Source organism: Choristoneura fumiferana, chromosome 30, assembly GCF_025370935.1.
Source record: "Choristoneura fumiferana chromosome 30, NRCan_CFum_1, whole genome shotgun sequence".
Classification (NCBI taxonomy): domain Eukaryota; kingdom Metazoa; phylum Arthropoda; class Insecta; order Lepidoptera; family Tortricidae; genus Choristoneura; species Choristoneura fumiferana.
In genome coordinates this window covers 2,586,799-2,599,364 of record NC_133501.1, presented here as the reverse complement: position 1 = coordinate 2,599,364, position 12,566 = coordinate 2,586,799, and the positions used below count along the sequence as shown (strand labels likewise).

Here is a 12,566-nt window from a genome sequence, read left to right as displayed (position 1 = left end):
TTCTATAGCCATTAGCCAGGGGGTGTCACATGGTCAAATTCTATAGCCATTAGCCAGGGGGTGTCACATGGTCAAATTCTATAGCCATTAGCCAGGGGGTGTAACATGGTCAAATTCTAGTCTTAATTACCTAAATCGATTCTCCTCTGTTGTCGAAGGAATACAAAAAATTATGAGTTTAGAAAAATATCTACTGTCGTCTTAGCCCCAGCCCAGGACCCAGGGGGGAGGGGGAGTCAAGACCCCATGAAATGACCCTCCTTCCTGATTCCCCCCATAGTTATGTCGTCTGTCTCTCTCTAGGTATAATTTTGACGACGGGATGGCCATAGACACACAACACTAACAACTCTAACAACTGGTAGCATGGTGTACGGTTGTGTCACTCTGAAGATGAGCTCTGGTTGAGTTCGAAACGCGTCAGTGTAGTGTGGTGGTGGTGATAGATGGGTTTGTGTGATTTGTGTGTGTTCTTACAGTGTGGAGGTGGAGGAATTGCATGAACACGCATATTTTGCATGAGCTTAGCTATCGTAAGGTCGCGGGTGAGCAAGGAAATTCTTTTAGTACATTTTTGTACTATAACGTACATTTTTGTAGAAGTTACAAGCCCATTATTTTATGGACTATCTCCTAACCAGAAGTTTTCAACCGGTGTGCCGCGGTACATTTTCATGTGTGCCACGAGCAGTCCAGTCCAGTCACGTGCGATTCGTACCTAACTAAGGTGTCAAAGAGACCTTATTAATAAGCCTCCGCTGTCCGTTATGTATGTTATACAATACATATTATGTATACTGTATGGAACCCTCTAGGCACCAGTCCGACTCACACTTGGCTACTTTTTGTGGTGTGCCGTGAAACTATGATGAACGAAAAGTGTGCCGTTAAAACCAAAAGGTTGAAAACGCCTGTCCTAAGCACATTAGTAGCATACATTATAGGTTTTTTTTTTAAAGAAAATCTGTCAATGTTGTGACACAGGGAAATTTGGACAAAGGGTTATAATAAAAAACCGCCCAAGAGCGTGTCGGACACGCCCAAAATAGGGTTCCGTAGCCATTAAGAAAAAAATAAGTAATATTTTTCTAAGGATTTCGTATTTTATACGGAATCTTCCAAGTTTATGTATACCTTAGGCTGCTATTTAAGAGTGAAACTAGGTACTAATAATTCTCAAGCGAACTTAGCCGTTATAGTTTTACTTGAAAGTTTAATATACTTACTACCATCCTCAATTTTTTCTGGTTTAGATTTTAGAGGGGGGGCTCGATTTTAATGAAAATGTGCACTTTAAAGTTGAATATTTTGCAAAAAAATCAATGAATCGAAAAATCGTCTCATCAAACCCCTAATGGTTTTAAAAGACCTACCCAACGATAACTCACACTATAGGGTAGGATGAGAAAAAAAATCACCCCCACTTTACGTCCATACCTAACCTAAAAAACCTTAAAAAAAAAATATTGTAAGTACATACTATTTTGTCTGCATAGTTTACATATTCCGTGCAAAATTACAGCTTTCTAGCATTGATAGTCCCTGAGCAAAGCCGCGGACGGACGGACGGACAGACAGACAGACATAGCGAAACTATAAGGGTTCCGTTTTTGCTATTTTGGCTACGGAACCCTAAAAACGAGAAAAAGTCGATTGCCCTAACTACTTACAACTTCCTTATTAATTTGATTTAGCGAATATAATCTTTTGTTCGGTTTAGTGCGGCACAAGACACCTTCGTACCTTTTTGAAAAAATCACATGGTCAAAAAGTGTGCGCAGATTTAAGGCTATTGTGCCTCCGCACAGGACGGCGGCGTTTCGAGGTAGTTTCAGATTCGCGGCGTCTAAGTGCTGGAATGACATACCTCCTCCTATACTCGGAGTGACTAGCAGGTACACCTTTGGGCGAAAGCTTAAAGGCTATTTGTTGGCATTTCAAAAGCTATAATTCCATTAATTCCTCTCCCTTCCAGCACTATTACACAAAACTTCTTTTTGTTTCGGTTGTTAATTTCATGTTTCCTTTTAGCTCGCGTACCTAACGGTGTTGTATATTTGGCAAGTGAGTGTATAATAGTTATTAATTATGTTTATGTACTAATGTTAATGTCTTTCAAAGCCATAAAATAATTAATATGTTTCATTGTTTACAAATTTTCTATTTATGTAGTCTTATGTATAGTAATAAAACTGTGTAGTATATCTTTGTAGCGGTCCGAGGGTCACCAACGGTGCTGGCTGAAAATCAGCGCTGGGGTGTTTATTATTAACGCTTCAGCATTATGCTGAGCCAGTGTCCGATTCACAACCGCAATGACACATACTTTCCTACGTGTTGTCTATTTGTACTTAATACTATTGTTGTGTCTTGTGTTGTGAATAAATGTATTTTCTTTCTTTCTTTCTTTCTAATATTTCTTACTTCATTCTTGTGCTTTTATAGTTTATACTCGTATAGTATAGGTATAGAAATGATGTCATGTTTACTTCTTTCCAGTCTAATCCCTCCCCCTGCTGTCTCGTCACGTAATGCTATCGAATTCAAGCGAATCGTCGAAAGTTCAGACGCTAATGTGTGAGAAACAAACAGACGTATGACGCGAGGTTACTTTACTACCTATATTCCTATATTATTAAGTGTGACATACGAACTTGTCAAGATATAGGAATTTTAATTTTGAGCTAAGAAATAACTTAAATAATGACACTGCAATAAAAGTAAAATAAGCCATCCAACCCGCTATACTCTATTCTAGCATGTGTCAACAGGGGCAAGTTGAAAACCAGCTTCTGCGTAAGCGCAGCATTAGGCGAGTCTGCACCTTTTGCCGCAGGACAGACTTCTTATAAACTTCCTTAAACTATTTTTTTTTACTCTTATTTTTAATCTGTGCGATATTGTATTTTTATCGGTATTGTTTTATTGTTACTGACGGCAAATAAATAATTTCTTTCCTTCTTTTCTTTCAAATGCTTTTTAATAATAATAATAATTCTTTATTTGCTTAGAATAATTAGATTACAATAGTAGATTATTGTCGTGGCCTGGAAGTAGGCAATTGCTGGCTGAGTGTGAGTATTAAACGGACGAGCTTGCGAGTCCGTTTAACTAATACGAAGCCAGCAATTGCTATTCCAGCCGAGACTAATATAAAGTTTTTCTCAAAAATGGTGAATAATTCTGAAATAGAATAAACTTTTTCTCAAAATATTATAAAATTTAATTTTATTCCAATATTTTTCTTATGCTTCCCGCCTTTTTTCATTAAAAATAAACTGCAGGTGTATTTTTCCGCCGAAAACACCACAAGCTATTTTAGACCCAATAGAAAAAGTCCGGAGTTCCAACAAAATATCTGATACCGGCGATTAGACTTGGCTGTATACGACTTGTGCCAACATTTCCATGGCCTTTTTCTTAAAAAAAAAAATGTGACTGATTGCAGGCGCGCTAATTCATTATTGTCGAGCTAGCGCGCCTGCAATCTTTTTAACTTTTTAATTTTTCGCTGACCAAAACTATGCACTTCACCTTCTGATATGTAAAGAATAATGTCAACTTTTACGGACATTTTTGAGAAAAGGATTTTACTACATTCGGCAATCTTTAAAAATTTCACCATGACAAAAAGGCTCATTAAATGCCTTCTATGGAGAAATTATAAAGGTCAATGGTAGTGTGCAATATTGCAAAACTGTTTAGTCTTTTACTTTTTATTAGAAAAAATTGTCGATGGTTTTTGATATGATGATTTTGATTACTCTTTTGTTTCTACCACGAAAACCAGTACCAGTCTTATTTGATTTTAAATAGGTAGGCATAAGAAAAATCAAGAAAAATTCAAGAAACTTTCAGCATCTGCATCGATTTCTGTATTTTTATTCTAACCTTGAAATGAAATGAAATATTTATTTGCTGGAATACGTTTGCATAAGGTCTTACGAGTAGGTATCATCAGGACAGGAACAGTATTCAGTCAGTTGGATAAGCAAACAGGAACATTATAGAGACATCCAAGGTATAGTAGATTAGATATTTCTAATCGCACCAGCACCAGGGACACTCACGGAGTAGCGAAAGAGAGTAGGCTGCTCACACTTAGCTGACCCGCATGCTCGATTGTGTACTATGATAGAAAAAACGCAACTAATGTGTAATATGCTGGGCTCCTGAATCAGAGATCATCAATCATCCGACAACAACAAAAGAAAACATACTTCACGAGCATAATTAAGCCACTTGGCAACATGTTGCTAAGTGCCAAGCCAACACGTCAATGCTAATGACTTATAAAACCTACTATGGTAAATCGAAGAGAAAAGGGTAATAACCTGCTCAAACTAAAAATTTTACGAAGCTGTAGGTATATCGTGTTCTTGGCGCTTTATTCTATGATAAGACAAATACAACTTGAGTTGATTTTCCGGCGAAGCGAACCAGGCGAAGGTCACCTGTATTTTGAAATACAGCGGATTAACGACGGAAATACATACCTACAGATAGTGGTAATTTCGTAGATGTATGCAGCACAATATAGTACTCTTAGTCTTGCCTAAGGTATTTGTTCTGCCGCCCCTGGCCCAAGAACCCAAGATATTGGCATTATTGGCCCAGCTTGGTTGAACGTATCGCGTTAATGTCTCAATTACTTTATGGGAAAAATTGTCAACGCCGCTAAAGTTTCGGAAGCAAACTATTCGGAAAAAAAACGCCTTTGAGTCGTTTGTTACGTCCAAACTTACGCTAAAAGTTACTGAGAAATCATTTCGGAAGATGAAAGTGTAAAAATGACCATGAACATGCAATGACATTAAAAACACGCCTGCTTATCTAATATTTCCACTCGTACTGATTCATTCTAATTATTATGAGTGCACGGCCATATGGTATCTTTAAAAGTGGGTGTGTTCCCACATGACAACTAAAATCACTTTTAAACCATTCACGTAAGGTTTAACTTTGAACATGTGCCTGCGAATATCATATGATCGATGCAGTTCAGAGCAAAATTGGCTAGTATCTTGTATAAGTAAGGTTTAAATTGAGTCGCCGAGTGGACCTCGTACGATCGGTATAGGGGAACGATGCGGTCAAACGATAAAGAACATGATCGTGACCTATGTTCACCTAGCTATGAATTAACATACTGTAACGAGAACAATGCACTCAGGAATGTTTAGGAAGTTATCGAAACATCTATAGTAATATAATAAAGAGGTAAACTTTGTTTGATTTCTTTGTCTGTACTGTACCTAAGGGGTTATCTCTAGAACTATTAAACAGATTTCAAAAAATCTAAATTAAAAAATTAACACTAAAATAATAAACGATCACCTGAATTACCCCTTTTAACCAATCCAAAAAGGATTCCACTGCAAGCAATTCCATGCGCATTAATCTAATTCCAGAAATTTGGTGATCATTTAAGTGCTTCCTTGAATAATTTGGCCTTTGTTAGGTATACAAACCTGGTACAATTTCATGCATTTTTTTCTGGTGCTCGTTTATTTTATGAAGTTTTATGAATCAAAACAAAACTATGAGAAGAAAGATATTGAATAATATTGACGACTGGATGGCCACGTGGTTAGACAACCTGACTACGAAACTTAGGTCCCGGGTTCGAATCCCGGCCGGGGCAGATATTTGTATGAATAATACGAATATTTGTTTTTTTGGGTCTTGGATGTTTAATATGTACTTAAGTATGTATTATCTATATAAGTATGTTGATCCGTTGCCTAGTGCCCATAGTACAATCTTTGCTTAGTTTGGACTAGGTCAATTGGTGTCAAGTGTCCCATGATATATATTTATTTATTTATATTTTTGGTGGTTATTTTATTTGTTCCCTTAATAAAACAGCACAATAACAACAAGTACTTGTAGCATCCCTTCATATCATAACACTCAGTGGTCAACGGTCAAACTATAATGACGTCAATTGCGACAACGAGCCGCAATTGAACGGCGTACGCGCAGAATTACAGTAAACGGTTGTTTAGCCCACTCATTGGGAAATTGATGTTTTGCACGAGACGAATCTTGCGCAAGACATGGAAATGTCTTCATACAAATCATACTAACATGTTGACTAGTATGTACTAGGCAAGCGTGCTGCATCTTAGGCTGGCGATCTTAGGTCGCAAATCGCATCAGGCGTGATAGTAAAAATAGGGTATTTTAACGGCTTAGTCTCGTAAAGCGTATCTAAAACCCACTTTCCCGCATTGTGCACTTTCTCTAAAGATGCACTTCTTTAGACGGATAATTTTCTGGGCAGGTGCAAGCAACGTGCACTATCACAAAAAACTTTATGGAACTAGATCCTAAAGTAAATTATTTTATGATTATGTTATATATTAAAAAGTGTACTTCCCACTTGGTACTGGTCAACGTCATTTAAGTGATCACTTTTGTACCTAGTCATGTTTGAAAGCCATACGAAAACAAAAGTGATCACTTATTTATGACGTTGACTGTACCTACCTTTCCCCAGATGGTAGGTAGGTACTGTTTGTTCCCCAGAAGACAAACTGTTTCAAAACAATCGTATTTGTAAATAATATAAAGAAATCCGTGTCATTACAGAAATACGTGTACATTTTGAAAATGTGTGTGTACGTCTTGGGACCGTACATTTTACGGAATGGTTGTTTTTAGAGAAAGTTCATTTGAGAAAGTGGGTTTTACGAGTCGAAGCCATTTTATCACGTCATCTCACCTACTTACAACAATGATAAGTGCAACTGTTGACCTGATTACAAATAATTTAATCACTTCAACTATGAGTGCTATCAGTAGATTTTTTTTAATCAGTAGAGTAAAGAAGTAAGCCACGGTCAATATGATACTATAATATACTGACAAGCAAAAATAACGGGTCACTTCCCAAAGTAGTACCGTACTATCGGGTTACTTTAGCCCTTAAGGGTAACTTTGACCATTGAGACAAACTCGTTGGGGCCATCCATAAAATGTCACACCAATTTTGACCATTTTTAACAGCGTGCCCCAACCCTCCCTGTCACACGTATTGCTATGAAAATTGCTATTATTTTGTTCCTGTGTCCCCCCCCCCTAAATGTATGACGTAATTTATAGATGACCCCATTCCAGGTTATTGCATTGAAATAATGACAGGAATAGAAACTGATTTCCTGTGCAGAAATGTTTTCTCCTCTGTTCCTTTTTTGTCCTTACTAATCGACATGACGCTGGCTCAATCTGTAGACATAGCCGAGAAGAAAAAATTACACATTTCCACTTTTAGTTGTATGTAGCTAACCGCCCACGCCTTAGTATTTTATGATTAGACCCTTCTACACGTCGTTTTCATTTGGGTCAAAATAACCCGACCTTATAAGGTATAAAATGTTACGATTTACTTCTGTGGTAGAACGTAAATTCTTTTTTAATAAATCTACAGATTTTAGATTTTTTGTTGTTTTATGGAATGTTAATTTTTGTACAGGTACAATTTTGTTTATAAAAAAACCAGCCTTCGTCCGCGTAGAACTCGTTTATCGCTATTCTCGAATACTATGAAATTTTCCGGGATAAACTATCCTGTGTTCGCTAAAACTATCATATTCGTATAAGCGGGACTCAAACTATCTGTATACCGAATTTCATCTAAATCGGTTCAGCGGTTTTGACGTGATGAGGTAACAATAACAAACAAACAGACTAGACAGACTACTATATTAGTGGGAAGTCCAAATCATCATCTAAAATCACGTTTTATAATAACAACAACACTCTTGTTTTCCTGAAAGTTTCATGGAAACAATTTTATCTTGACATTATGACTAACATATTTACTAGGTACTTTTGTGCTGTGTGTATAATATGTTAATATTACAGCCTACCTATAGTAATAACAGTCTAAACCAGTGGTTCCAAAACTGTCCATTAAGAAGATTCGGTTCTACATAATCATATTTCCATACTGCCATATTTCCCATGCTGGCCCACTACAGATGGGGAACATCATGCAGACCATTGAATTGCTTCGCAAGTACAGGTTTCCTCACGATATTTCCTACACCGTGAAGCTCATGGTAAATTTGAATGTAATTTCACACATGAATTTCGAAAATCTCAAGCAAGCCCCGGTTTGAACCTACCATCTGCTTGAGAGGCCATAATGGGACTGGGATTTAGGAATATGGGAGACGAAGACGAATAGCGACACGGAATAATTACGATATGGAGGATTGGCGTTATGTAAGGTAAATTTCAACCCACATTGCAACTTTAGCATAATAAATGCCCTCTAGTAACTTCCTTGAAGTACGCAATGATAGCTTACTGAGACAAGGTTGTATCGGAGGTTAGCGGACTGTGAGAAAACAAGCACCCTGACATTGTAGTTACAAAAACAAGTTTGCTGTATATATAAGGCATTGCCAGGCAACAAGTAACTAGTCCTAACCAAAACATTGTTGCTATATTGAGGGCAACAACATAGCATTAACATACAGGTAGCTTAGGTATATCCTTGTTGCCTTAAACAAGGTGATACAGTGAAGAAAATTTACATTTAGTGCTAAGTGCATGGTACACCAACTTGGTCGTAAATTTGCAAAAAAATTATGCAAATAAAAAATAAGATGATAAAAACAGTTGCTAATTAAAATAACTAGCGACAGCACCCGGGTCTGCGCGGGTGTAGTATCTGGGAATTGAAATAGAATAATTTATTTTGCTAGAGAAAAAATCTTGCAGGTCAACTTTGAAAATAAACACAAAACTTAGGTTTTTTTTTTGCTGACAAGGGGGAGGAGGGAGTCAAAACTACTATGCTGCTTACGTAATACCTGAATGACCCTTTAGACTACAATCCCAGACACAAAAAGTACAGTCAGCAAAAAGACTTAATAAAAATAAATTTTCTAAAAAAAAAGCATTAATTACTTGCCCTCACTGTAGGTAACCTATGTAAGTGTTACACCTCAAGTCTGATTCATATTACACACAAGAGCATAGCAACAAATCCAAGAGAACAAAGGAACTATATTTAAGTCTGTTTGCGTCTCCATACAAGGGAAGTAATAATCCATCATTACTAATACACACCACAATATAACTATGCTATTGTATCAATTTACACTTAACATGCATGTGACATGTTTATTTACCAGCTGTTTAGAGCTTCATCATCATCTCAGCCTATATATGTCCCACTGCTGGGCACAGGCCTCCTCTCAGAATGAGAGGGCTTGGGATGTAGTTCACACGCGGGCCAGTGCGGATTGGGTACTTCACACACACCATTGAATTGCTTAACAGGTTTTCGCAGGTTTCTTCACTGTAAAACTGCTGGTGAAATTTACCTATTTCGCACATGAATTTTCTAAAAACTCAGAAGTTCCAGCCAGGGTTTGAACCCACAATCCTCTGCTTGAGATGCCGTGTGGTGAAGTATGACTGTTTAGAATGTTTCAAAGTCGTATGCTTGATGATGGATCCCAGCAAAATGCAATCTTTATTTACACTTCAAAAAGCCTACTTTCCAATAAAGCCTCCTTTCGAAGCGCCCCCGCCCCCCCTCTATATACGCCTATTACAGCTACTTACGGATGGGGGGGGATGCAACAGGCGTGGATTGCTCAGGGCATCAAATAGTCTGAATCTGGCACTGTTGATAATGGATTGTTCACTAGCATATTGTAGTAAAACCTCCACACTTTTAGCTGCAGTGACTATGCACTTAGTAAATAATTTATTTATTTATTGTCAAGTCATGTTCATTACAATAAGATGTCAGATTAGTATCAGTCAGTCCAATATAATACCGTAATTTAATACTATAGGCTTGGGTTACTTTGGCCCTGAAAGGTAAAAAAAATAAATTGGGATTAACTTGGTCCTGGTTTTATTATTGCTTTGCGAATATGGCTCTTTTTATTGGACCCTTCTTAATGTGGTTTTCATATGGGCCAAAGTTACCCTCCAATGGTCAAAGTACCCAACCTTATGGTACTTTTTGTTTCCAAACTATTAGAAAAAAAAACTATATTCCACTATATATATGTATATTTGTTCCTCATTAAAGTCATTAAACACCTCATAAAATATACTAGACTAATTTTAAGCTATGAATTCGGAATTCATTACAGCTTTATTCATATCTCTAATTAAGCCAATTAACTGATTACAGCCTCATTATCTTATAAATGCATATTGAACCACAAGGGATGATCCAGCTTTATATGCAGGGTCGGAAGGGGGTAAGGTCACATGGCCAAATTCTACTTATTTTTTGGCTAATAAACATTGAAACCTATTTATTGTAATATAACAAAAATTAATTCTCCTCTTTTGTCACAGAAATATGTATATTAATTTAATTAAAATCAATTACTTTTTAAATTTTTTAAATTATAATTATAAAATTAACTAATTATTTAATAAGATTTTGGTAAAAAAAAACATTTTTAATACAAGCTTTTTCTGCCGACTGTACTTTTTGTTGTCTGTACTTGTACTGCCACCCAAACCACATTTGCGAACCAAATTTCAAGTCAATCCAACTGCTGAAAGATGGTTGAATTTAACGTGCAAGACTTGATTTCAGACAGACAGACAGACAACAGGACAGATGAAACTAAATAAAAGCTTGTTAAAAGTAGCCTATATTAATCTGGAATAGTGTCACCATCTATAACATCTATTACTTTTTATTAAATTAAGTACTTTAATTGTTTCAGTTTTTTTTATTATTTTTTGTATTTAAGCATTGGCAACACAACCATCAGCTTCATTTTTCCAGTTTCTATTTCCATAGATTATCCCCTTCATACAAATAAACAAGTTAACCTATTTGTTACATTACTAATACAAGTATAAATAAATCTAGTGAGCAAGTTGCGACCCACTCATAGCTGTTGAATTGATTTGAAATGTTGTTTGTAGTTTTGATAACAATGAGGATGAATGATGGGTTTTTCCTAAAGCCTGAATTCCTTTTTTGGAACTAACTTGAAAGGAATTACAGGAGTACCAGTCTAATAGCACCAGCACTGAAATTTCAAAGTGAAATATTTTAAAATATGTCATCATAATGGTTCCTAGAGACATAGTGATATATTTTCTTAACAGATTTTGAAAAAAAAAAAAATTACAGTAAGTATACAAATATATTAGGCCAACTGACCAAAACATTAATTTTAATGGGTTGACAATAACTTAAAACGCCGAATAGATTACTATCCATTCACGGTACAATTATTTAGCAAGACAAAGATACGGGCCGTCATTTAACGGAGCGACAACAAAGAATGGAAACCAAAACAAACCATGAAAAATTTACTAACTGGGTAAATGATTACTACACATTTCACTTAAGATTATAAAGTAATGATAACCAATTATAATTAAGAACTCACCGATATGTATTGAGCTTAATAACAAAACAAAAGCCACGATCAAAGTGCAACAAAAAACATGACACCACAACACACTATGAATTAAAATATTTATTCACTGGCACTTAAAACACGCGTGATTTTAGATTCAGCAATGGAGTATTCCGTCCGCTCCACCGTATGCTAGGGAAACGAGACCCCCGCGCGATACCATAGCTTGACAATGAATGAACCAAAACCAAGCGTAACCTAAAGCTATCTGAATCAGAAATTGTCATTCGTAGTACTCCGGACAACGGCCTTTCGCTAATTCATAACAAATGATAAAGCGTCATCAAATTATAATATATTTTTCCCCAAATAAAACTATGGTAACAATGAGGAACCCATCATTATTTAACGCCCCGAAACCCGGTCAGCTGTTTTTGAAATACATTGAAATAGGCGCAAATCTGCCATTTTTAATTGATTTGATTCATAACATAACTTTTTTTCAGTGCTGCCAGGCGACAATTTTGCACGGTCACGTGTAGTACTGGAATGGAAAGAGGTGGAACGGCGGAACGGAGCACCGTTAAGGCGGGCGACGTATTTTTCTACAAATTACACAAAATTAGTAGAAAATTATTTGATTTATTTCATAATGTAATTAATTCATAGTTATTTTAATACAGTGCAGAATTTTAAGACTGCATAAACTTTAATAGTTTAATACTTTGGATGACACTCTTTCCTTGTCTGGATAATACCGACACGGAAATACCAAACCTGTGTTTCGTGTAGACGCTCATAGAAGCTCATGTCAGCGGGGCTACTCCGAAATTCGAAAATTGAAGTTCGTGTCGTTCTATCTTCTTCTATCTTTCTTTTTACAATAATATGAGTGAGAGAGACGGTACGTTACGAATAGGGTTACCACCCGTACTCTAAAATAGAGTATTGTCCTCTTTTTCATGTAGGCGTACTTTTATATCTACGACACAATAAAGTACGCTAAAATACTCTATTTACGTAAAACTTATTCTTACTGGCTCGTTACTGTTATGAGTACTTATGAGACTAAATAAACTGGTATCCACTTTTTTAGAGGAGAATAATAAATACTCTTTTTTTATTCTGTGTACTTTATTTTTGTCCTTCTAAAATGAAAAAATACTTTAATTCGCCCTAAAAAAAAGGTGGCAACCCTAG

General features: G+C 36.3%; 1 protein-coding gene across 2 annotated transcripts in view; it reads right to left on the bottom strand.

Annotated features, from left to right (window-relative positions):
* hrm (solute carrier family 16 member hermes) overlaps positions 1–11,904 on the bottom strand; it is a 55,968-nt gene extending 44,064 nt beyond the window's left edge. The window contains exon 1 of one of the 2 annotated variants that reach the window (XM_074110649.1): positions 11,397–11,904. The gene's annotated coding sequence lies outside the window, so the exon portion shown is untranslated. The remainder of the gene's footprint in view (positions 1–11,396) is intronic. The other variant, XM_074110651.1, reaches the window with a different exon arrangement.
* Between the last annotated feature and the right edge of the window lie 662 nt (positions 11,905–12,566).